At 46.4% G+C, this 22,563-nt stretch overlaps 1 protein-coding gene and 1 long non-coding RNA gene across 3 annotated transcripts in view; one reads left to right on the top strand and one right to left on the bottom strand.

Annotated features, from left to right (window-relative positions):
- Positions 1-22,563, top strand: part of LOC141094244 (uncharacterized) — a 101,632-nt gene that overhangs the window by 38,697 nt on the left and 40,372 nt on the right. The window contains exon 1 of one of the 2 annotated variants that reach the window (XM_073580062.1): positions 17,131-17,266. The exons of the other annotated variant lie outside the window; for it this stretch is intronic. The gene's annotated coding sequence lies outside the window, so the exon portion shown is untranslated. Of the gene's footprint in view, positions 1-17,130; positions 17,267-22,563 lie in introns of those variants that run through there. 2 annotated transcript variants of the gene reach the window in all.
- Positions 15,682-17,119, bottom strand: LOC141094371 (uncharacterized). The gene is made up of 2 exons (XR_012233041.1): positions 17,001-17,119; positions 15,682-16,364 (listed from the first exon to the last, which is right to left on the bottom strand). It is a non-coding gene; the product is annotated as an uncharacterized lncRNA (long non-coding RNA).

The following is a 22,563-nucleotide window of genomic DNA, read 5'->3' as shown; positions in this document are numbered from 1 at the left end:
ATGAAGTAATATCGGATTGTGGGGTACAATTTACCTCACGGTTTTGGCAAAGCTTCTGTGCTGCTCTGGACATCAAAGTAAAATTGTCATCTGCTTTTCATCCACAGTCCAACGGCCAAATTGAACGGACCAATCAGACCTTGTAACAATATCTGCGTTGCTATGTGTGCCACCTACAGGACGATTGGGCGAGTTTGCTTCCGTTGGCTGAATTCACATATAATAATTCTCAGAATGCTTCCACCAAATTGTCTCCGTTCTTTGCCAACAAGGGATACCACCCCAGTATTCTTCCTCGACTTCCAATAGACATGTCTGTGCCTGCGGTAGCTGACCGCATTTCATCCTTACAACGCAATTTGGAAGTTCTTAAAGACACTTTAGGTTCAGCACAGGAAAGATGCAAGAAGGCAGCAGACAAATTCCGTAAGCCAGCTCCAATGTACAAGGTAGTTATAGAAGGATAGGGAAAATGAAGGGATGTCAGCTCACCAGTCTCGGTTGCGATCCATAATCCTCCTGCGCACGGAGTCACCTTGATCAGGGGCGTTGACTGAAGCAAAATAAAGGATAGAATCTCCAGCGCTGGACTTCAGTTAAAAATTCATCATTTATTATAAATTCTTAAAATCGGACAGAAAAAAGTATGAATAAGGACATACAGGCAGATGGGGTCTCTGGTGGTCTCCAACCAATGCGTTTCGACCTAGAGGGTCTTACTCATGGTTCACACTAGACCAATACTGACGACTACAAATAGTACAAAGACTGGTAAATCACAGGTGTTGGACAAAAGAATTAATGAAAATAGGGAGTATCCCTACCAGTTAACTCTTGCAAAACACTCAGCCTAATGTGGAGCTGAAATATACATTAACCCTTTTACCATTAGTAAATGAAATAAAGTAAACAAAAACTTATCGGAAAAACAGGAAAAAATAAAAACTAATGAAAAGATATCATAAGAATATAATGAATAGCAAAAAAAAAACAAAAAAAAACAAACCTTCATCAATTAATATAATGTTAATAAACAAAGTAACAATCACAAAAATTATCAGAATAGCCAGAATTAAATAGGACTAAGTAAAATGTACAGAAGAAAATATCAATCTAATTGCAATATTAAATCAAGTAGTTTGTTCAGACCTAATGGTACTCTTGTATTTAATTTAAAAATCCAGAAGGATTCACGATTTAATAATTTTCTCCTGAAATCACCTCCCCTAGTAGATCTATAGACTTTCTCTATTGCTATAATTTTGAGACTATCAGTTTTACCTCCATGAACAGTTTTACAATGATAAGATACTGCTGAGATATTATAATTGCTACTAGTAGCTTCTGACAAATGTTTCCTAATTCTCTTTTTAAGAGGTCCTATTGTGCAGCCTACATATTGTAGGTTACAAAAAAACGCATTCAATAACATATATGACTCCTTCTGAATTACAATTTATGTGAGACTGAATAGGGTATGATATGCCAGTAACACTGGAAGTAAATCTGCTGGTTTTAACCACATAGTTGCAGACTTTACAGGGATGATGTCCACATTTGGAAAAGCCTTTATATGACAACCAAGTATTTTTAGTTCTCCTATTGCTGATAAAAAGACTGGGGGATAAGATATCGCTCAAAGCAGGAGCTTTCCTGGCTATGTATCGTATCTGGGTATTGTCCAGAATTTGACCAAGTTTATTATCATTGTGTAAAATAGGTAAATATTTTTTGACAATGTCCGTTATCTTGTTGAATTGTGGACTGTACATGGTAGAGAAACTAACTATAGGACGGTCATGATTATTGCAGGAGGCCCGTGTGCGATTCTTTTTCTTGTTAGCAGTAACTCCAGTGTGTACAAGGCTCAAAGGAGATTCATTCAGCAGGGTGTGTCTATCGATCCTGCTGACAATATTATCGGCTTTCCTTAGCATCCAATTGGCATATCCTCTGTCCTTAAGTCTAGAAAGGGTTTTGTTTGATTCTTTGGCAAATGTTATAGGTGAACTACAATTTCTTTTTAACCTAATTAATTCTCCCACTGGAATGTTTTTAACCACGTGCTTAGGGTGACAAGAATAAGCTTGTAAAATTGAGTTTGTATCTGTGGGTTTTCTGAAAGGAAAAACACAGACCTTTTGGCTGTCAGGGTTCACAGACAAAGTCACATCCAGATAATTGATAGAAAAATCTGACACTGTAAATGTAAATGAAAGATTAAACTCATTCATATTGATATAGCTAATGAAATCACTAATCCCTAAGATGTCTCCCTTCCAGATCAAAATCAGGTCATCTATAAAGTGACCATATAGTTGTATATTTTGTGAAAAGGGATTATTGTTACATAAGATATATTTCTCTTCCCAAACAGCTACTGTAATATTAGCTAAAGCTGGGGAACATTTACCCCCCATACTTACTCCTTGTTTTTGTAAGAAAAAAATTCCATCAAATGAAAAATAATTATGTGAGAGAAGAAAGGAAACTGCATCCACAATGAAAGATTGAATTTCTATCACATATGTGCTGTATTTGTCCAAAAAGAATGTGAGACTAGAAATAATCACATTGTGTGGTATGGACGGGTATAAGCCCACCACATCACAAGTAATCCATGAATATTCTGGTGACCAGTGATAATCATCCAGGGCAGAGATTAACATTTTGGTATCTCTGATATATCCTGGAAGATCAATAACCAAAGGTTGTAGATAGTGGTCAACCCACTCTGCCAATTTCTCTGAAAAAGACCCTATCCCCGAAATTATAGTTCTAAAAGGGGGGGAACAAATCCTTGTGGATTTTAGGAAACGCATGATAAATGGGAATCACAGGGTTCTTGATATTAACATAATCATAAATTTTCTGTGTTATGGCCCCTGTGACTAAACCATCACTTAATAATTTTAACAAATCACACAAATTTAGACGTGGGATCACTAGAAATCTTGGAATAGGTAGCAGAATCATTCAAAATGCGAAGATTTTCTGAATAATACAGACCAGCATTAAGCACGACTACTCCACCCCCTTTATCTGCCTGTCTCACCAGAATGTCAGCATTATCTTTTAACTCTTTCATTGCTACTCTCTCTTGTGCTGTTAAATTGTCATATGTCATTTCTGTTATTTTATCAAGCTCCACTAAATCTTTCTCTATTAGTTCTTGAAATATATCTAAAATGGCAGGTCTAGACTGGACTGGATAAAACCCTGGATTGGGCATTTTGAAAAGATCATTTAGAGTCCTATTTTTTGATAAGGAATGTGATTGTAAGTCTCTAAGAGTGGAATAACCTATAAGATCTTTGAAAGAAAAATTTCCATAGGGAAAAATTAACTCAGGAATATTTGTAGATCCAGACAGTGACAAAGTCTCTGAAGAGGTGGACTGGTGGTCAAAATGACATTTCAAAGTTAAGTTTCTGGCAAACTTATTCACATCTAGAAGAGTCTGATAAATATCAAATTTGTTGACTGGACTAAATCCCAAGCCTTTGCTCAAGAGAGTCATATGAGCTTCTGATAGGATATAGCTTGAAAGATTTATTACAGGGCATGTTGATATCTCCTCCTGTTTCTGAAGTAGTAGTTTCTTTTTATGTTTCCTCCCCGCTCTTCTCCGTCGTTTTTTGATCTCCTTACAATAATTCCATCACTACGGATATCCTCAGAATGATTCGTGTTGAAGGAAGCATCCAAGAACTCTTCTGACGTGTTCATATTATAACTGGAAGACGCTGTTGAGTCATGAGACCTGGTGAAGCTGACCCCGCAATCTCTATGGTGAAAGCCTGAAAAACCATGCTGATATCGTTTTTTACCTTCTTGAAAAGGACGGCTTTTCTTCCAGGAATAAACCTGGTTCAATTCAAAGTCGCGTTTGTCTCTTGTGAATTTACTGCGTTTTATATCTGCAATATATTCTTCCAGTTTGGAAAGATTTTTTTCCATTCTTAAATTAAATTTGTCAAAGTCTTTCACATTATTGTGTTTGTTCAAAGAAGTCTGCATCTTAGTGATCTCTTCTTTAACACAAGTCATCTCCAGTTCCTCATATTTAATAATCAGCTCCATTAGTTTGAAAGAACTTTGTGTAAGAATCTGCTCCCACTCTACTCTGAAGGTGTCTGAGTAGATGAAGGTAGGTCTTTTATTCAGTCTCAATCCCCTAGGGATAAGTTTTTTCGTCAGATAGGAATTTAGAGAGGTCATGTCCCACCATAATTTGGTTTCCTTATTTTTCCGATTTTCCAGTTTATTAAAAAGGTTTTCTAAAGACTCTACCTGAGAGACCCCACTGCTCACATTAGTAACATCATCTGTAGAGTCAAAAATGGCTGCAAAGATATGCTGCCTATTTCTGTCCAAATCCATGTCCATAGAATTAATGTTTTACAGACGTCCACAACAATTATAGAGTAAAAAGAGAATTAGGAAACATTTGTCAGAAGCTACTAGCAACAATTATAATATCTCAGCAGTTTCTTATCATTGTAAAACTGTTCATGGAGGTAAAACTGATAGTCTCAAAATTATAGCAATAGAGAAAGTCTATAGATCTACTAGGGGAGGTGATTTCAGGAGAAAATTATTAAATCGTGAATCCTTCTGGATTTTTAAATTACCGTATATACTCGAGTATAAGCCGACCCGAGTATAAGCCGACCCCCCTAATTTTGCCACAAAAAACTGGGAAAACTTATTGACTCGAGTATAAGCCTAGGGTGGGAAATGCTCCATAGATTATTCCCCATATGCTGCCCCCATAAGAAGCTCCATAGATTATTCCCCCATATACTGCCCCATAAGAATCTCCATAGATTATTCCCCCATATACTACCCCCATTAGAAGCTCCATATTGTTCCCCCATATACTGCCCCCATTAGAAGCTCCATATTGTTCCCCCATATGCTGCCCCCATTAGAAGCTCCATATTGTTCCCCCATATACTGCCCCCATTAGAAGCTCCATATTCCCCCATATACTGCCCCCATTAGAAGCTCCATATTGTTCCCCCATGTGCTGCCCCCATTAGAAGCTCCATATTGTTCCCCCATACACTGCCCCCATTAGAAGCTCCATATTGTTCCCCCATATACTGCCCCCATTAGAAGCTCCATATTGTTCCCCCATATACTGCCCCCATTAGAAGCTCCATATTGTTCCCCCATGTGCTGCCCCCATTAGAAGCTCCATATTGTTCCCCCATATACTACCCCCATTAGAAGCTCCATATTGTTCCCCCATATACTGCCCCCATTAGAAGCTCCATATTGTTCCCCCATGTGCTGCCCCCATTAGAAGCTCCATATTGTTCGCCCATGTGCTGCCCCCATTAGAAGCTCCATATTGTTCCCCCATGTGCTGCCCCCATTAGAAGCTCCATATTGTTCCCCCATGTGCTGCCCCCATTAGAAGCTCCTTAAGATTATTCCCCCATGTGCTGCCGCTGCTGCTGCATGTAAAAATAAAAAAATGACATACTCACCTCTCCGTCGCTGGGTGTCAGATTCTCACCTGTCCTGCGTCCATGGCTGCTCCCCGCTATCTGCCACGTCATCAGTCAGTGACGTTCAGACTGCAGGGGGCGCGGCGCGCACTAACCACGTCACTGCGCCCTCTGCTGTCTGAAGTCACTGACCGATGACAGACAGCAGCAAGCAGCCATGGATGCAGGACAGGTGAGTATCGCTATACTTACCCGTCCTGACGCTGTGTCTTGAGCCCCCAGCTTCTCCGCGCTCTCTCTTCCTGCCTTCAGCGGTCACATGGTGCCGCTCATTAATATGCGCATATTCATGAGTTTTAATGAGCGGCACCACGTGACCGCTGAAGGCAGGAAGAGAGAGCACGGGGAGAAGCTGGGGGCTCAAGAGACAGCGTCAGGACGGGTAAGTATGACCTGACACCCCCGCCCCCCCTTCCCTTCTGACCCCCCGGTGTATATGACTCGAATATAAGCCGAGAGGGGGACTTTCAGCCCCAAAAAACGGGCTGAAAATCTCGGCTTATATTCGAGTATATACGGTAAATACAAGAGTACCATTAGGTCTGAACAAACGACTTGATTTAATATTGCAATTAGATTGATATTTTCTTCTGTACATTTTACTTAGTCCTATTTAATTCTGGCTATTCTGATAATTTTTGTGATTGTTACTTTGTTTATTAACATTATATTAATTGATGAAGGTTTTTTTTTTTTTGCTATTCATTATATTCTTATGATATCTTTTCATTAGTTTTTATTTTTTCCTGTTTTTCCGATTAGTTTTTGTTTACATTATTTCATTTACTAATGGTAAAAGGGTTAATGTATATTTCAGCTCCACATTAGGCTGAGTGTTTTGCAAGAGTTAACTGGTAGGGATACTCCCTATTTTCATTAATTCTTTTGTCCAGCACCTGTGATTTACCAGTCTTTGTATTATTTGTAGTTGTCAGTACTGGTCTAGTGTGAACCATGAGTAAGACCCTCTAGGTCGAAACGCGTTGGTTGGAGACCACCAGAGACCCCATCTGCCTGTATGTCCTTATTCATACTTTTTTCTGTCCGATTTTAAGAATTTATAATAAATGATGAATTTTTAACTGAAGTCCAGCGCTGGAGATTCTATCCTTTAATGTACAAGGTAGGAGACATGGTTTGGCTCTCAACTAAGAACTTGAAGCTCAGGATCCCAACGTCTAAACTGGGGCAAAAATATGTTGGCCCATATAAGATCAGCAGTATAGTGAATTCTGTAGCCTGTCGACTCAAGTTGCCTAACTCATTGAAAATTCATCCTGTCTTTCATGTCTCTTTGTTAAAGCCAGTAGTGCCTAACCCTTTTCCCGGACGCACCTCTGCTCCTCCTGCCCCGGTTCTCATTGACGGGCAAGAGGAATTCATCGTGGAACGGATCTTGGATTCACGGGTTCATAGGAGACGTCTCCAATACTTGGTAAAATGGCAAGGATATTCGGCTGAAGAGAATTCCTGGGAACCAGTGAAGAACGTCCATGCTCCTCACTTAATCAGACTGTTCCAGAGCAGATATCCCAATAAGCCGGACTTAAGATCGTCCAGAGGACGTCTTTTAAGGGGAGAGTAATGTAAGGACTTGGCCTGCATATCCGTTTCTCTGAAATCCTTGCCTTATGTCTGTCGCTCAGTTTCTGCTTTGCCCTTACTTTAGTTCATTTTTGCCCTCATCCAAGATGGAGTCACGAGCCTCAACGGGGCCATCTTATTTCCTGTGTTGATCTCTCTTGTTCCTGTCTGCTCTGTATATAAGGATGCTCTGTATGATTACTCATTGCTTGAGTATACTTGTTCTTGGACTTGTTATCAAGCTGGAAGGACTGCTACCTAGCTCGTCTCTTCGTTACCTTGGGATACCCCACCTGCCTGTGAATCTTGGTCTCATTGTAAAGACTTGTTTCTTCGGATCAGCTCTGCACCCACCTCCACTTCAAGGACTGTTTCCTGCTAGCAGGCCTGGCCTGCTCTCCAGGTCTCCGGATCTGGCAACTTGGACTTCATACGTCTCCACGGTCTGTACGTTTGCTCACTGCGTTATTATCTTCATCTGCTTTTACCCTGCTGTGTCTTATCTGTAAACCTGCTTGATTCTGATAAATACTACAGAACTGAAAACCTATGAGCTCAGGCCTCTTTTCTGACCTACGTCACTGACCTCCATTACACAGAGTATATAAAGTTATAACAAGGCCATTCAAAAATTTGGGGGCGATTCACATGGAGTGGACTGCTGCTGGAGGCTCTACACACAGACATATCCAGAACATGGGCTACAAGTGTCACATTCCTTGTGTCAGGCCACTCATGACTAATAGACAATGCCAGAAGCATCTTACCTGGGCCAAGTAAATAAAAGAACTGGACTGTTGCTCAGTGGTCCAAGGTGTTATTTTCAGATGAAAGTAAATTTTGCATTTCATTTGGAAATCAAGGTCTCAGAGTTTGGAGGAAGAGTGGAGAGGCCACAATCCAAGCTGCTTAAGGTCTAATGTCAAGTTTCCACAATCAGTCATGGTTTGGGGAGCCATGTCATCTGCTGGTGTAGGTCCACTGTGTTTTATCAAGACCAAAGTCAGTGCAGCCGTCTACCAGGAAAATTTAGAGCACTTCATGCTTCCTTCTACCAACAAACTTTTTGGAGATGGAAATTTAATTCTCCAGCAGGACTTGGCACCTGTCCACACTGCCAAAAGTACCAATACCTGGTTTACAAGCAAGACTATCACTGTGCTTGATTGGCAGCAAACTTGCCTGACCTTAACCCCATAGAGAATCTATGGGGTATTGTCAAGAGGAAGATGAGAGACACTAGACCCAACAATGCAGACGATCTGAAGGCTGCTATCAAAGCAACCTGGACTTCCATAACACCTCAGCAGTGCCACAGGCTGATCGCCTCCATGCCACGCCGCATAAGGCCTGTTTCACACTTCCGTTTTTGTGTCCGCCAAACGGATCCGTTTCCGTTTTTTTGACGGAAACTGATGCAAACGGATCCGTTTTTAAAAAAACGGATCCGTTTTTTTGACAGATCCGCGGTAACCACTAATGGAAGTCTATGGGACAAAAAAAACGGATCCTGCAAAAAAATGGCGGATCCGTTTTTTTACGGAAACCAACGGATTTTGACGGATTTGAAAAAACGGAAGTGTGAAACAGGCCTAAGTGATGCAAAAGGAGCTCTCACCAAGTATTGAGTGCATTTACTGAACATATAGATCAGTAGGCCAACTTTTCGGATTTTAAAATCATTTTTCAAGCTGGTGTTATAAAGTATTCTAATTTACTGAGATAATGACTTTTGGGTTTTCATTGGCTGTAAGCCATAATCATCAACATTAACAGAAATAAACACATGAAATAGATCACTCTGCCTGTAATGACTCTATATAATAGAAGAGTTTCACTTTTTGTATTGAAGAACTGAAATAAATTAACTTTTTGATGATATTCTAATTTTGTGAATAGCACCTGTATGTAGCGACTCATACAACTTTATGTTTTTAATCTGATTGCACATGATAATATTAGGCTTATAAATAAATGTCACATTTTAATACCCATTACAGAATCTTTTAGGGATTATTTGCCTTAGGCAATTGGTAATAAATATTAATCACCCTACGCTGATTGATTTTGAACAGTTGAGGTATAACTGAATGTGGTTTAGACACACTAGAGCTCCGAAGGGAGGGGGCATTTGTATTTGAGAGCGCATAATTCATTGGGTTTCTTTTGGGGCCAAGGAGCCATTTTGCTTTTCCTTAGCCTTTGTACTACCAGTATCGTGGAAGCCCACTATATTTCCATTGACAAATGACGGACCTGAGTAAGGGATTTGCTTTTTTTATGGATTGTTTAAGCTTTAGTTAGGAATATTTTACATAACATTTTGGATCACATTTATCCTGCACTCTATGCTGAGCACTTACTTTGGTGTTTATATCTAAATCTCCGATGTGATTCAGATACAACCCAGAAGGATCCATTCACTATAATGAGGCAGCAGAATTACTCTGGGCTCTGTCTGGCCTCTGTTCAGCTGTGTCCTTTCCAGAAGTGCAGAAAACTGTGGTCGACCGAGCTTTTATACTCACCTAAAAAGAGGGACAGAGCAGAGTCCTGCAGTGTGCAGGAGCCGGGAGAGCTCCGGCGCCTGCGCTCTGCAGTATACTGCTCTGCCCTCAACAGGGCAGAGCAGTGCACCTGCGCAGGAGCCACGACAGGAAGGAAAGAAGAGGATGTCACCGATAGAAGATGGGAGGCGCCGGACCGGACCACGACACCCATCGGACCAGACCGCCCCCCCCGGGGAGTGTAATCTCTTTTTTGTTATCTTTCAGGTTACATCGGTGGCTTATCTACAGCATTACAGAATGCTGTATATAATCCCCTGATGTCAGTGCCGGCAGCTCATATTCGAAAAAAGGGGTGACAGATTCCCTTTAATTTTGGTTGCCTGCTGCAGCTGCAATTGCAATTCGAGTGGTTTTTGCAGATTATTTTGTGTCTTCCCATGGAGCCGTCTCCTGGCAGCAGGCGGCCATTTCATCAAATGAATATTAAGACCCAAAGAGTGGATTGTAGCGGCTGATTTCCCTGGACTTACATATCGCAATCAAAAATAATTCTCACAAAGTTTTACTTTGCTAAAGTTTTATTTAAGAAAATTTTTGTTCTTGGTAAAAATATTTTGTACAGAAATATTTCTTACATACGAAAAAAAACCTTTACCCCAATTGTCATTACAAAAAAAGGGCTTTTGGAATTACAACATGTCAGGTTGCAATTCCATTCACATATTTAGGAAATTGGGGATGTCATGGTCAGGCATCCCCGTCTGGGAATGCTCTGAAGATTGAGGAGTGCTAAAAAGACTAGATGAGCCCTGAAATTGCAACGTGGCACCGGAAGACTGTGGCAGAGTTGCAGTAGCCTGACGCTGCATGAAAGTATCGCGTACTCTACGCCTCGTTGACTGTTTGAACCCATCAATAGCCTCCTCCAAATCAATTGGATGTGGTTCATGGGAACATATGTAGATTACACTGTTGATCATGCTAATGCAGCTCTTATTGTTTTCCAGGAGCACATTACGAAAATATGGTCTGAAGCTTCTCAATAGCTCCTCCTCTGGACCTTTGTTTCTTTTTCTTAAAAATTCAAGTATCTCTTGTGAAATCTCTGATGGAGGCATCATTTCTAGGGCTGCAGCAGCAGAAGCAGTAGCAGCAGAAGCTACTGTCTTCTGCAATCATGGTTGTTTTGCTTGACTCAAAAGCAGTTGTTGCACCACTGCTGCTAGACTGCTGCTGCTGGGATTGTGTAGACCCTGCCAGTAGACTTTCTTCAGTTCTGAAAATGAGAACAGACAATTTATGTAGCTAGACAACAAACATCAACATGGAGGATACATATACTGTATATGTATGTATACTTACTCGCACATGCCAAGGATAGGAAGCAGAAACTGAAGCTGTTTAGCAAATCTAAACAGCTTTTTTTCTTTACCACCAGCCTCTCCAGACCTCTCCCTCTCTGCTTTGGCCTTTAACTCTCTTTTGAATTGGTCCCTGTTGTGAGTTCATTTTTCCCTTCACCATTGAGGTCTGATGAACTCCCTCCTCTAGTGAAGGAAGGTAGTGAGACTGATTACCAAACACCTGGGCAGCTAGATGATGACTGGGTGGCTGGAATTGAGGACTGGATATAAGGCTGCCGACGCCCTTCTTCCTGGCTGGTGATTTTCCTGCTGGATTCTTGGAGACCAGTCTGATTCCTGCATCTCAAAGCTAAGTTTTTCTGCTCTGCTTTGTACTCTTCAGTTTTGTTTTGCCTTGTTTTTTGGGAGTTCTGCCATCCCCGGCCGGGGGTGAGCTGAATTCCATTTTTGTCTCTGATCTGTTGATATTTTGCTCTGTCTTCAGAATATACCTGAGTGCTGATATAGTCTTTTGAAGCCTAGCGACTTCAGGGCCTGTTTTTCCTATCAGTCGGTTGGCTCATTTTGATAGGGTTTTTGCGGATGGCAGACAGCAGCTTTCCTATCCTGTCCTATGTAGTTAGCTTGGGCCCCATCATTTGCTCAACCTATCTTTCTATCTGTGTTAGTGTTTTCATCTTGCTTCACCATCATTATATGTTGGGGGCTGCCTATTGCTTTGGGGTCTGCTCTGGGGCAGTTTAGTTTTTCCCCTTTCTGTCTTTAGGCTATATAGTTCTCTGGCTGTGATTGAGGGGTCTAGGGCACCGTAGGAACCCCCACGGCTACTGCTAGTTGTTGTGGATAGGTTCAGGTGTCTGCAATCCGATTGCTGCCAACCTCTCTGGTTTTTCTGGACATAGCTGGTATTTTGTTTTTTCCTCCTTCGGTGACTCATCATAACAGAATCACCAGCCAGGAAGAAGGGCGTCGGCAGCCTTATATCCAGTCCTCAATTCCAGCCACCCAGTCATCATCTAGCTGCCCAGGTGTTTGGTAATCAGTCTCACTACCTTCCTTCACTAGAGGAGGGAGTTCATCAGACCTCAATGGTGAAGGAAAAAATGAACTCACAACAGGTCCCCGTGTGGTGTAATGACCACTGTGTCCACTAGGGGGCGCTGTGTGGACATCCCAAGAGAACAGATGAGTGGCAGAATCCTGAAGGATAGTTATGTATCTCAAAGTGGGTGGCTTTGAGATGGAGACTTGGGGATGTGGGATCAGCAATATCACTGCTGAAGTGTTGTTTCTAAGTATAAGGGAGAAGTCTTCAGGTAACTAGAGAGATGGGCGGGTTCTGGTTACCTACAAACCCACCCAGGGGTGTGTCTGAAAACGCCTGTATTAAAAGGCTATGAGTGTGTGAAGGACCTGTGATGAGGTCATAATCACGTGACCCGGTGGGCGTGGCTATAGACCATATAATGTGGCTAGGATAGGTCACATGTGGTGAATGCTGGGACCTGATTGGTCCAGTTTGGAAGGTCCCGTGAGGAGAAGGATCTCCTCACTAACAGCCTGTGGAGCGGCTGTGTGTGTAATGGCGGTCAGCGTCTGAGAGTCCCTGAGGAGTGGATTTCTGCAGCCTTGAGGAACAGCCATGTGGGAACCCTGACTTGGGTGAGATAAGGATGAGGCTGAATAGCCTGTATAATGGACGCTATCCTGTAATGCTGTTTATATGGCTGTGGTTTATGATGACAAATAAACCTCATGGACTATGTTTGGCTTATGAAAACCCGAGCTGGATCTGATTGTGTGGCTGCCAAGCGAGTGTCCCCCAACCTTGAATGACAGCGCTACCTGACACCTGGCAGATCCCCACTTGGTCTTAATGGATTTCACTGTAGTGGAAGAAAAAAACATAACTCAATAAAGTACTGTTTTAATTGTTAAAAACAAGTGTTTCATGTCATGTGCTGAGTACTTACATATAAAGTCTTGCTCCTTGTCATCTGCGAGCTGCCAGCGGTTAGGGATGAGGTATTAGGCAACATCCTCCCAAGCCCGTTATATAATGTCCCGGTCGTGATAGCTCTCACTCCTGGAATCCCAAATGCAGGGATAATCCTGAAGCGGAAAAAGAGGGGTGATTAGCAATAGCATATTTTGGGATAGAAAACACTGTTTGCAACCCCTCTCTTGCACTCTGAAAACCCCTCTTTTGCACCCTCAGCCAACCCTTCATTTGCACAGTATGTAACCCCTCTTTTGCACTCTGCAGCACCGCTTTTGAACACTCAGCCAACCCTTCATTTGCACTCTATGCAACCCCTCTATCTTTTAACACCCCCCTCCAATCTCTGTATGGCCCCCATCACAACATAAAACAGTACCAACGGTCCCCCATAACTGCAGCCTCGCCTACACTCCTCTACAATGAAGGGGGCAGGGGGCTTTTCAGCACCCCTACATACCTGAACAAGAACGATGATTCTCTCCAGATCCATGTTGTATCTTGTCTCTCTGCAAGCATGTAGTGATAATAAACTTCATAGTGATAAACAGGAAGTACATGAGAGTGTTTTATTAAAATACGGCGTTCCGCAAAAACGGTCTTCACGGTCTTCCGCAAAATCAACACAGTGAGCAAGCCTCCGTTGTTTTTGCGGCCCCATTCATTTTCAATGGGGGTCGTGTCCGTAAGCCGTGAAAAATATTGACCAAGCTAGATATTTTTTCACAGCCGTAAATACTGCCCTCACGGCCATACGGTGTATGGCGTTCTGACGAATTTTAGCGGCCCATTTTTGAGGCCCCATAGAAATCATTATTAAATGGATTACATCAGAACAGGGAGTATACTGTTGGTTTATTATTTTATTTTTTTGCAGGCAATCAAGGGCGTCAGGGATTAGCTGTTTGGCGAGTATGTGTACTATATGTGTGTGTTTTTTTTTTTTTTACTATTCAACACAGTAGCCTGATGATGGGACTACTATCCCATCATCGGCTAATGCTGTCACTGTTCTATGTGACAGCAGACATAGCCGGATGGGACTAGTAGTCCCATCAGACGATACCTGCCTAAACACACTCACAGCTGCGCAGACACACCTGCCGCAGATAAACAGGCACGCACATCTTCTCCGCACACATAGTATCCGCCCACACACACAGTCTCCACCCACACACTCTTCCTCCCTATCTGCAGTGCTTTTCGCACGCAGCTTTGCAGCAAATCCGCAAATATTTCTACACCTGCGGTTTTGCTGCAGAGCTGACTAAATGGAAGTCAATGGGTGCAGAATTGCTGCAGATCCGCAAAAAGAATTGACATGCTGTGGAAAATTAAACGCTGCGAATCCGAGCGGATTTTTCCACAGCATGTGCACCCCAATACTGGATTTCCCATTGAATAAAATTGGTTGTGCTCTACACTGCGGATTTGATGCAATTCCGTGCGTCCAAAAATGCTGCGGATCCGCATCAAAATCTGCAACGTGTGCACTTAGCCTTACACAACCCAGTTCAAGAAGAGCAAACAGGATAGAATCCTGATATAATATGGGACGTAACTTATAGATGGTTTGTTTTATGTGATTAAATTGAGGGCTGTATTGGATAGATTATCACTTACTTTATAGTTCTTTAGAGATTTTATTATTTTTATCTTGTCCTTTATTCACCATATCAGATCTATCTTTAGAGGAAATAATATTAGTGGCCCAATTAAGGGTGCAAGTAGAGTAACCTCTTTTTTTTAAGTCTGGAACAGGTTTCACTAACTTCCCTATTGCGGATAATAAAATCACTGCAGTTTCTTTTAATTCTGTTAAGATCCCCAACCAGAATGGCACACAATGTGTGCTTAGGGTGGCAACTACGGGTGTTATGATTGGGTCACCGAGAAGGAGAGAAAGCCCAAGCTAAGCCACCAGAAAACCAGAGGTTGGTAACTAAGCGGATTGCAGACCCCTGATCCTAGCCACACAAGTAGCAGTAGCCGTGGAGCGTACCTACGATGATCCTAGACGCCTCGGCTCAGCCGGAGAGCTAACTAAGCCTAAAGCAAGAAAGGGGAAATCTAAACTGCCCCAGAGCAGACCCCAAAGGAATAGATAGCCCCCAAGCATATATTGTCGGTGAGACAAGATGAAAACAAACGCAGGCAGGAAAATAGACTGAGCAAATGATGGGGCCCACACTGACTAGACAGGACAGGAAAGACGCTGTGCAATCACGCAAAAAACCCTGCAAAAAGTCCAACACGTCTGATGCATAAAACACTGGTCACACGACTTCACCCCCCACTATATCAGCACTCTGGCCTCTTTTTCTCTGCTTTCAGAATATACCAATCTAATAAGGGGCATAAACAAATTGGCTGTCAGGATCCTGACAGCGCCAGCGTACAGCCTCCGCTAAGCAGGGACTCACCCGCAAAGTAGGGACTCCTGGGGACAAGAACAGCCGGAAAATAAAGATGCACGGGACCTGAATGTAGAAGTTTAGTGTGACGAGCGTCAGCTTACGCTGAGTCGTTCTTCTTAGAAAGAGTGGACCCTCTGGGCCGTGGCACCCACCCACCTAGGGCGAGCTGACCTAATGAGAACCACCCCCTATACAGGGAGTGCCAGGGGCAAGACCAAGGGGGTGAGCCACCACAGCAGCTGGACCAGACGGCCGGCTCAGGGAAACAAGACAAGGCAAGATGAGCCGTTACTTCAAAGAAACTTCATTAAGGAAGACTTCAGGTACAACAGGTGCAAAACGTGAACACACAGAACATAAGACAAGGTGCGTGCAAGGGCACGCCGCGGTCCAAGACTTGAGGAACTCTTCAGGGTGCAACAGGAGCAAACGTAAACACACAGAGTTCATGAAACAGGGTGCGTGCAATGGCACGCCGAGGTCCAGGCATGGAACGTGTAGATGGTACACGGACATCGGACAACAGTCCACGATCAACCAGGGCTTCAGGGTCTGTAGCTCAGAGGGTGATCGGCAGGATCCGGACATCCAGAAGTTAGCCAGGGTTCCATGCAAGGAAACAAGAGAGTTAGTGACATGGTGCGTGTCAACGGACACGCCAGGATCAGGTTCACAGAGACCTGCGCATGCCAAGGGGCATGCCAGGGACGGGTCAGGTTCACAGGACGGTGGCCTGCGCATGCCAAGGGGCATGCCAGGGACGGGTCAGGTTCACAGGACGGTGGCCTGCGCATACCAAGGGGCATGCCAGGGAGAGGCACAGAGTACAGTGGCATCGGAATCCAAATGCTGGCATCGACCGACAGGGTCCAGGTATCTGGCTACGGACACCAGCTCCGGACATCAGGCCGCAGTCATCTAGGTCCGGACCTCTGGCAGCGGTCGGCAGGTTATGGAATCCGGCAGGCAAACTAGGGAACAGAGAAGAGCAAAAGAGACAAAGGCTTTGTGCAAAAGTAGCACGAAAAGGCACAGTGCGAGAACCAGCGTGAGTGCAAGGGAGCACAGAGACCACGGCTGGGAGCACCGGCAGGTGGTACTGACGATGGCTGTTGCAAGCGGGCACGGCTAGAGGCGGCACGGCTGAGGCACACCAGGTAGGCACAGGCGACCAGGCACGTGCACAGAGGCACGGAGCCAGAAGGCAGGGCTAGGCAAAGGGTACAGGACAGAGCCACATGCGAGACAGCATGGCAAAGCCTAGTACGAAATGTGCAAGAGCGCACGAAACAACAGGGACAAGACAAAGAACGAGGCAGAGACCTGCGCATGCGGAGAGCATGACAGGGACAGTCTAGCAGCGGAGCGTAGGCCGAAGCCCAGAGCCGGGCCAAGGAAGGACCTTGGGACTAGACAGGGTACAGAGCGGAGGCCTGCACATGTAGACACGCCAGGGAGAGGTTCAGAGCGGAGGCCTGCACGTGTAGAGACACGCCAGGGACAGAGACGAAGGCCTGCACGTGTAGGGAGACACGTCAGGGCAGAGTACAGAGACGGAGGCCTGCACGTGTAAGGACACGCCAGGAACAGAGACAGAGGCAGGGTACCTGAAGCCACAAAGCACCACACTGTAAACCCCTCCTGACCCCACAGAGAAACGTCCCCTCATCCAGCACCATGACAACCAGCACAGCAGAGGCCTGCACACACTGAGGGCCCTGATCATGTGACCCCTGACTCCTCCCCTCCTGTGACCTCATCACAGGTCCTGTGCGCACAGAGCAGCCGTATATGTGGAGTGCGGCTCTGCGGGTGGAGGTCGGCGCTGGAGGCTCCATTATTCTCTATGTGGAGTGCGGCTCTGCGGGTGGAGGTAGGTGCTGGAGGCTCCATTATTCTCTATGTGGAGTGCGGCTCTGCGGGTGGAGGTCGGTGCTGGAGGCTCCATTATTCTCTATGTGGAGTGCGGCTCTGCGGGTGGAGGTCGGTGCTGGAGGCTCCATTATTCTCTATGTGGAGTGTGGCTCTGCGGGTGGAGGTCGGTGCCGGAGGCTCCATTATTCTCTATGTGGAGTGTGGCTCTGCGGGTGGAGGTCGGTGCCGGAGGCTCCATTATTCTCTATGTGGAGTGCGGCTCTGCGGGTGGAGGTCGGTGCTGGAGGCCCCATTATTCTCTATGTGGAGTGCGGCTCTGCGGGTGGAGGTCGATGCTGGAAGCTCCATTATTCTCTATGTGGAGTGCGGCTCTGCGGGTGGAGGTCGGTGCCGGAGGCTCCATTATTCTCTATGTGGAGTGCGGCTCTGCGGGTGGAGGTAGGTGCCAGAGGCTCCCTTATTCTCTATGTGGAGTGTGGCTCTGCGGGTGGAGGTCGGTGTTGGAGGCTCCATTATTCTCTATGTGGAGTGCGGCTCTGCGGGTGGAGGTCGGTGCTGGAGGCTCCATTATTCTCTATGTGGAGTGTGGCTCTGCGGGTGGAGGTCGGTGCTGGAGGCTCCATTATTCTCTATGTGGAGTGCGGCTCTGCGGGTGGAGGTCGGTGCCGGAGGCTCCATTATTCTCTATGTGGAGTGCGGCTCTGTAGGTGGAGGTCGGTGCCGGAGGCTCCATTATTCTCTATGTGGAGTGCGGCTCTGCGGGTGGAGGTCGGTGCCAGAGGCTCCATTATTCTCTATGTGGAGTGTGGCTCTGCGGGTGGAGGTCGGTGCTGGAGGCTCCATTATTCTCTATGTGGAGTGCGGCTCTGCGGGTGGAGGTCGGTGCCGGAGGCTCCATTATTCTCTATGTGGAGTGCGGCTCTGCGGGTGGAGGTCGGTGCTGGAGGCTCCATTATTCTCTATGTGGAGTGCGGCTCTGCGGGTGGAGGTCGGTGCCGGAGGCTCCATTATTCTCTATGTGGAGTGTGGCTCTGCGGGTGGAGGTCGGTGCCGGAGGCTCCATTATTCTCTATGTGGAGTGCGGCTCTGCGGGTGGAGGTCGGTGCTGGAGCCTCCATTATTTATGTGGAGGTCGGTGCTGGAGGCTCCATTATTTATGTGGAGTACGGCTCTGCGGGTGGAGGTCGGTGCCGGAGGCTCCATTATTCTCTATGTGGAGTGTGGCTCTGCGGGTGGAGGTCGGTGCTGGAGGCTCCATTATTTATGTGGAGTACGGCTCTGCGGGTGGAGGTCGGTGCGGGAGGCTCCATTATTCTCTATGTGGAGTGTGGCTCTGCGGGTGGAGATCGGTGCTGGAGCCTCCATTATTTATGTGGAGTACGGCTCTGCGGGTGGAGGTCGGTGCCGGAGGCTGCATTATTCTCTATGTGGAGTGCGGCTCTGCGGGTGGAGGTCGGTGCTGGAGGCTCCATTATTCTCTATGTGGAGTGCGGCTCTGCGGGTGGAGGTCGGTGCTGGAGCCTCCATTATTTATGTGGAGTGCGGCTCTGCGGGTGGAGGTCGGTGCTGGAGGCTCCATTCTCTATGTGGAGTGTGGCTCTGCGGGTGGAGGTCGGTGCTGGAGCCTCCATTATTTATGTGGAGTACGGCTCTGCGGGTGGAGGTCGGTGCTGGAGGCTCCATTATTCTCTATGTGGAGTGTGGCTCTGCGGGTGGAGGTCGGTGCTGGAGCCTCCATTATTTATGTGGAGTGCGGCTCTGTGGGTGGAGGTCGGTGCTGGAGGCCCCATTATTCTCTATGTGGAGTGTGGCTCTGCGGGTGGAGGTCGGTGCCGGAGGCTCCATTATTCTCTATGTGGAGTGCGGCTCTGCGGGTGGAGGTCGGTGCTGGAGGCTCCATTATTCTCTATGTGGAGTGCGGCTCTGCGGGTGGAGGTAGGTGCCGGAGGCTCCATTATTCTCTATGTGGAGTGTGGCTCTGCGGGTGGAGGTCGGTGCCGGAGGCTCCATTATTCTCTATATGGAGTGTGGCTCTGCGGGTGGAGGTAGGTGGCGGAGGCTCCATTATTCTCTATGTGGAGTGGGGCTCTGCGGGTGGAGGTAGGTGCCGGAGGCTCCATTATTCTCTATGTGGAGTGCGGCTCTGCGGGTGGAGGTAGGTGCTGGAGGCTCCATTATTCTCTATGTGGAGTGCGGCTCTGCGGGTGGAGGTCGGTGCTGGAGGCTCCATTATTCTCTATGTGGAGTGCGGCACTGCGGGTGGAGGTCTGTGCCGGAGGCTCCATTATTCTCTGTGGAGTGCGGGTCTGCGGGTGGAGGTCGGTGCCGGAGGCTCCATTATTCTCTATATGGAGTGTGGCTCTGCGGGTGGAGGTAGGTGCCAGAGGCTCCATTATTCTCTATGTGGAGTGTGGCTCTGCGGGTGGAGGTCGGTGCCGGAGGCTCCATTATTCTCTATGTGGAGTGCGGCTCTGCGGGTGGAGGTAGGTGCTGGAGGCTCCATTATTCTCTATGTGGAGTGTGGCTCTGCGGGTGGAGGTCGGTGCCGGAGGCTCCATTATTCTCTATGTGGAGTGCGGCTCTGCGGGTGGAGGTCGGTGCCGGAGGCTCCATTATTCTCTATGTGGAGTGCGGGTCTGCGGGTGGAGGTCGGTGCCGGAGGCTCCATTATGCTCTATGTGGAGTGTGGCTCTGCGGGTGGAGGTAGGTGCCGGAGGCTCCATTATTCTCTATGTGGAGTGTGGCTCTGCGGGTGGAGGTCGGTGCCGGAGGCTCCATTATTACCTATGTGGAGTGTGGCTCTGCGGGTGGAGGTCGGTGCCGGAGGCTCCATTATTCTCTATGTGGAGTGCGGCTCTGCGGGTGGAGGTCGGTACCAGAGGCTCCATTATTCTCTATGTGGAGTGCGGCTCTGTGGGTGGAGGTCGGTGCCAGAGGCTCCATTATTCTCTATGTGGAGTGTGGCTCTGCGGGTGGAAGTCGGTGCCGAAAGCTCCATTATTCTCTATGTGGAGTGCGGCTCTGCGGGTGGAGGTCGGTGCCGGAGGCTCCATTATTCTCTATGTGGAGTGCGGCTCTGCGGGTGGAGGTCGGTGCCGGATGCTCCATTATTCTCTATGTGGAGTGCGGGTGGAGGTCGGTGCTGGAGGCTAAATTATTCTCTATGTGGAGTGTGGCTCTGCGGGTGGAGGTCGGTGCTGGAGGCTCCATTATTCTCTATGTGGAGTGCGGCTCTGCGGGTGGAGGTCGGTGCTGGAGGCTCCATTATTCTCTATGTGGAGTGCGGCTCTGCGGGTGGAGGTCGGTGCCGGAGGCTCCATTATTCTCTATGTGGAGTGAGGCTCTGCAGGTGGAGGTCGGTGCCGGAGGTTCCATTATTCTCTATGGGGAGTGTGGCTCTGCGGGCGGAGGTCGGTGCTGGACATTCTCCATTATTGGGCGTGGGGGACATTAACCCCTTCAGCACTGAGGAGACTCTTTTGGGGTCCCTGTGTGGTGTGAACAGTGATGTAACAGCTGCGGACAGAGGGGTCAGACTGATTACAGATACACCGTCATCTATTGGAGCTTTCTGGTAAACAGTGTTTTCTATTTCCCCTCCTATATGGAGATTTTGGGGTCACCGCCCTAGAACAAGCAGCGTAGAGTTCCCCATGTGACCACTGCCCCCAGATTCCTGCGGCTCCTGTCAGTGATTGACCTTGTGCTTTGGTTCTGCTCATAGTAAATACAAGTCGGATTGGGACCTGCAGACGCCTATAATGGGGGACGTGCCGCTTGGTAACGTGGGGGGAGACGTAGAATGGAAACATTTCCACCTTAGTTTCCTATAAGAATTGTGGCCCCAATAACGTTGGGCTGAGACTCGGACACACGACCTTGTGCTGTTACACAATTTGTGGTGAAAGTTCCTCAGTAACCTTATCGGAGCTCCTATCCTTATAGTGAGCCCCTGCGGTGAAATCCAGGAGGCCCCAAAGAATTAAAGAACTCCAATGGGGACATGCTGGCTTGTCACTCTCCATGACTGAAGCAATGGACCTGTCTGTGGTCGCTGGGCTGGGCCGTCTCCCCTGTATCTGTAGATTATGGACCTGACACTGCTGTTTTTAGGCGCTAGGATTGTGCGATCTCAAATCCGCTGATGGGTGTTAGAGTGCCTTGCGAAAGTATTCGGCCCCCTGGAACTATTCAACCTTTTCCACATATCATGCTTCAAACATAAAGATACCAAATGTAAATTTTTGGTGAAGAATCAACAACAAGTGGGACACAATTGTGAAGTTGAACGAAATTTATTGGTTATTTTAAATTTTCGACGAAATGCAAAAACTGAAAAGTGGGCATGCAATATTATTCGGCCTCTTGCAGCAAACTCACTCCAGAAGTTCATTGTGGATCTCTGAATGATTAATGTTGTCCTAAATGACTAATGTTGATCAATATAATCCACCTGTGTGTAATCAAGTCTCCGTATACATGCCCCTGCTCTGTGATAGTCTCAGGGTTCTGTTTGAAGCACAGAGAGCATCATGAAGACCAAGGAACACAACAGGCAGATCCGTGATGTTGTGGAGAAGTTTAAGGCTGGATTTGGATACAAAATGATTTCCAACACTCTAATCATCCCAAGGAGCACTGTGCAAGTGATATATTGAAATGGAAGGAGTATCATTCCACTGCAAATCTACCAAGACCCGGCCGTCCCTCTAAACTTTCATTTCAAACAAGGAGAAGACTGATCAGAGGTGCGGCCAAGAGGCCCATGACCACTCTGGATGAACTGCAGAGATCTACAGCTGAGGTGGGACAGTCTGTCCATAGGACAACAATCAGTCATACACTGCACAAATCTGGCCTTTATGGAAGAGTGGCAAGTAGAAAGCCATTTCTCAAAGATATCCATAAAAAGTGTCGTTTAAAGTTTGCAGCAAGCCACCTGGGAGACACACCAAACGTGTGGAAGAAGGTGCTCTGGTCAGATGAAACCAAAATCGTACTTTTTGGCAACAATGCCAAACGATATGTTTGTCTTAAAGGCAAAACAGCTCATCACCCTGAACACACCATCCCCACTGTCAAACATGGTGGTGGCAGCATCATGGTTTGGGCCTGCTTTTCTTCAGCAGGGACAGGGAAGATGGTTAAAATTGATGGTAAGATGGATGGAGCCAAATACAGGACCATTCTTGAAGAAAAGAGTCTGCAAAATGCAAAAAACTTGAGACTGGGATGGAGATTTGTCTTACATCAAGACAATGATCCCAAACATAAAGCAAAATCTACAATGGAATG

The sequence above is a fragment of the Dendrobates tinctorius genome, unplaced genomic scaffold (assembly GCF_039654945.1).
Source record: "Dendrobates tinctorius isolate UK_male_01 unplaced genomic scaffold, ASM3965494v1 ptg000063l, whole genome shotgun sequence".
In the NCBI taxonomy this organism is placed as follows: Eukaryota; Metazoa; Chordata; class Amphibia; order Anura; family Dendrobatidae; genus Dendrobates; species Dendrobates tinctorius.
The sequence above is the reverse complement of the archived record's forward strand: the minus strand, read 5'-3'. Positions and strand labels throughout refer to the sequence as shown.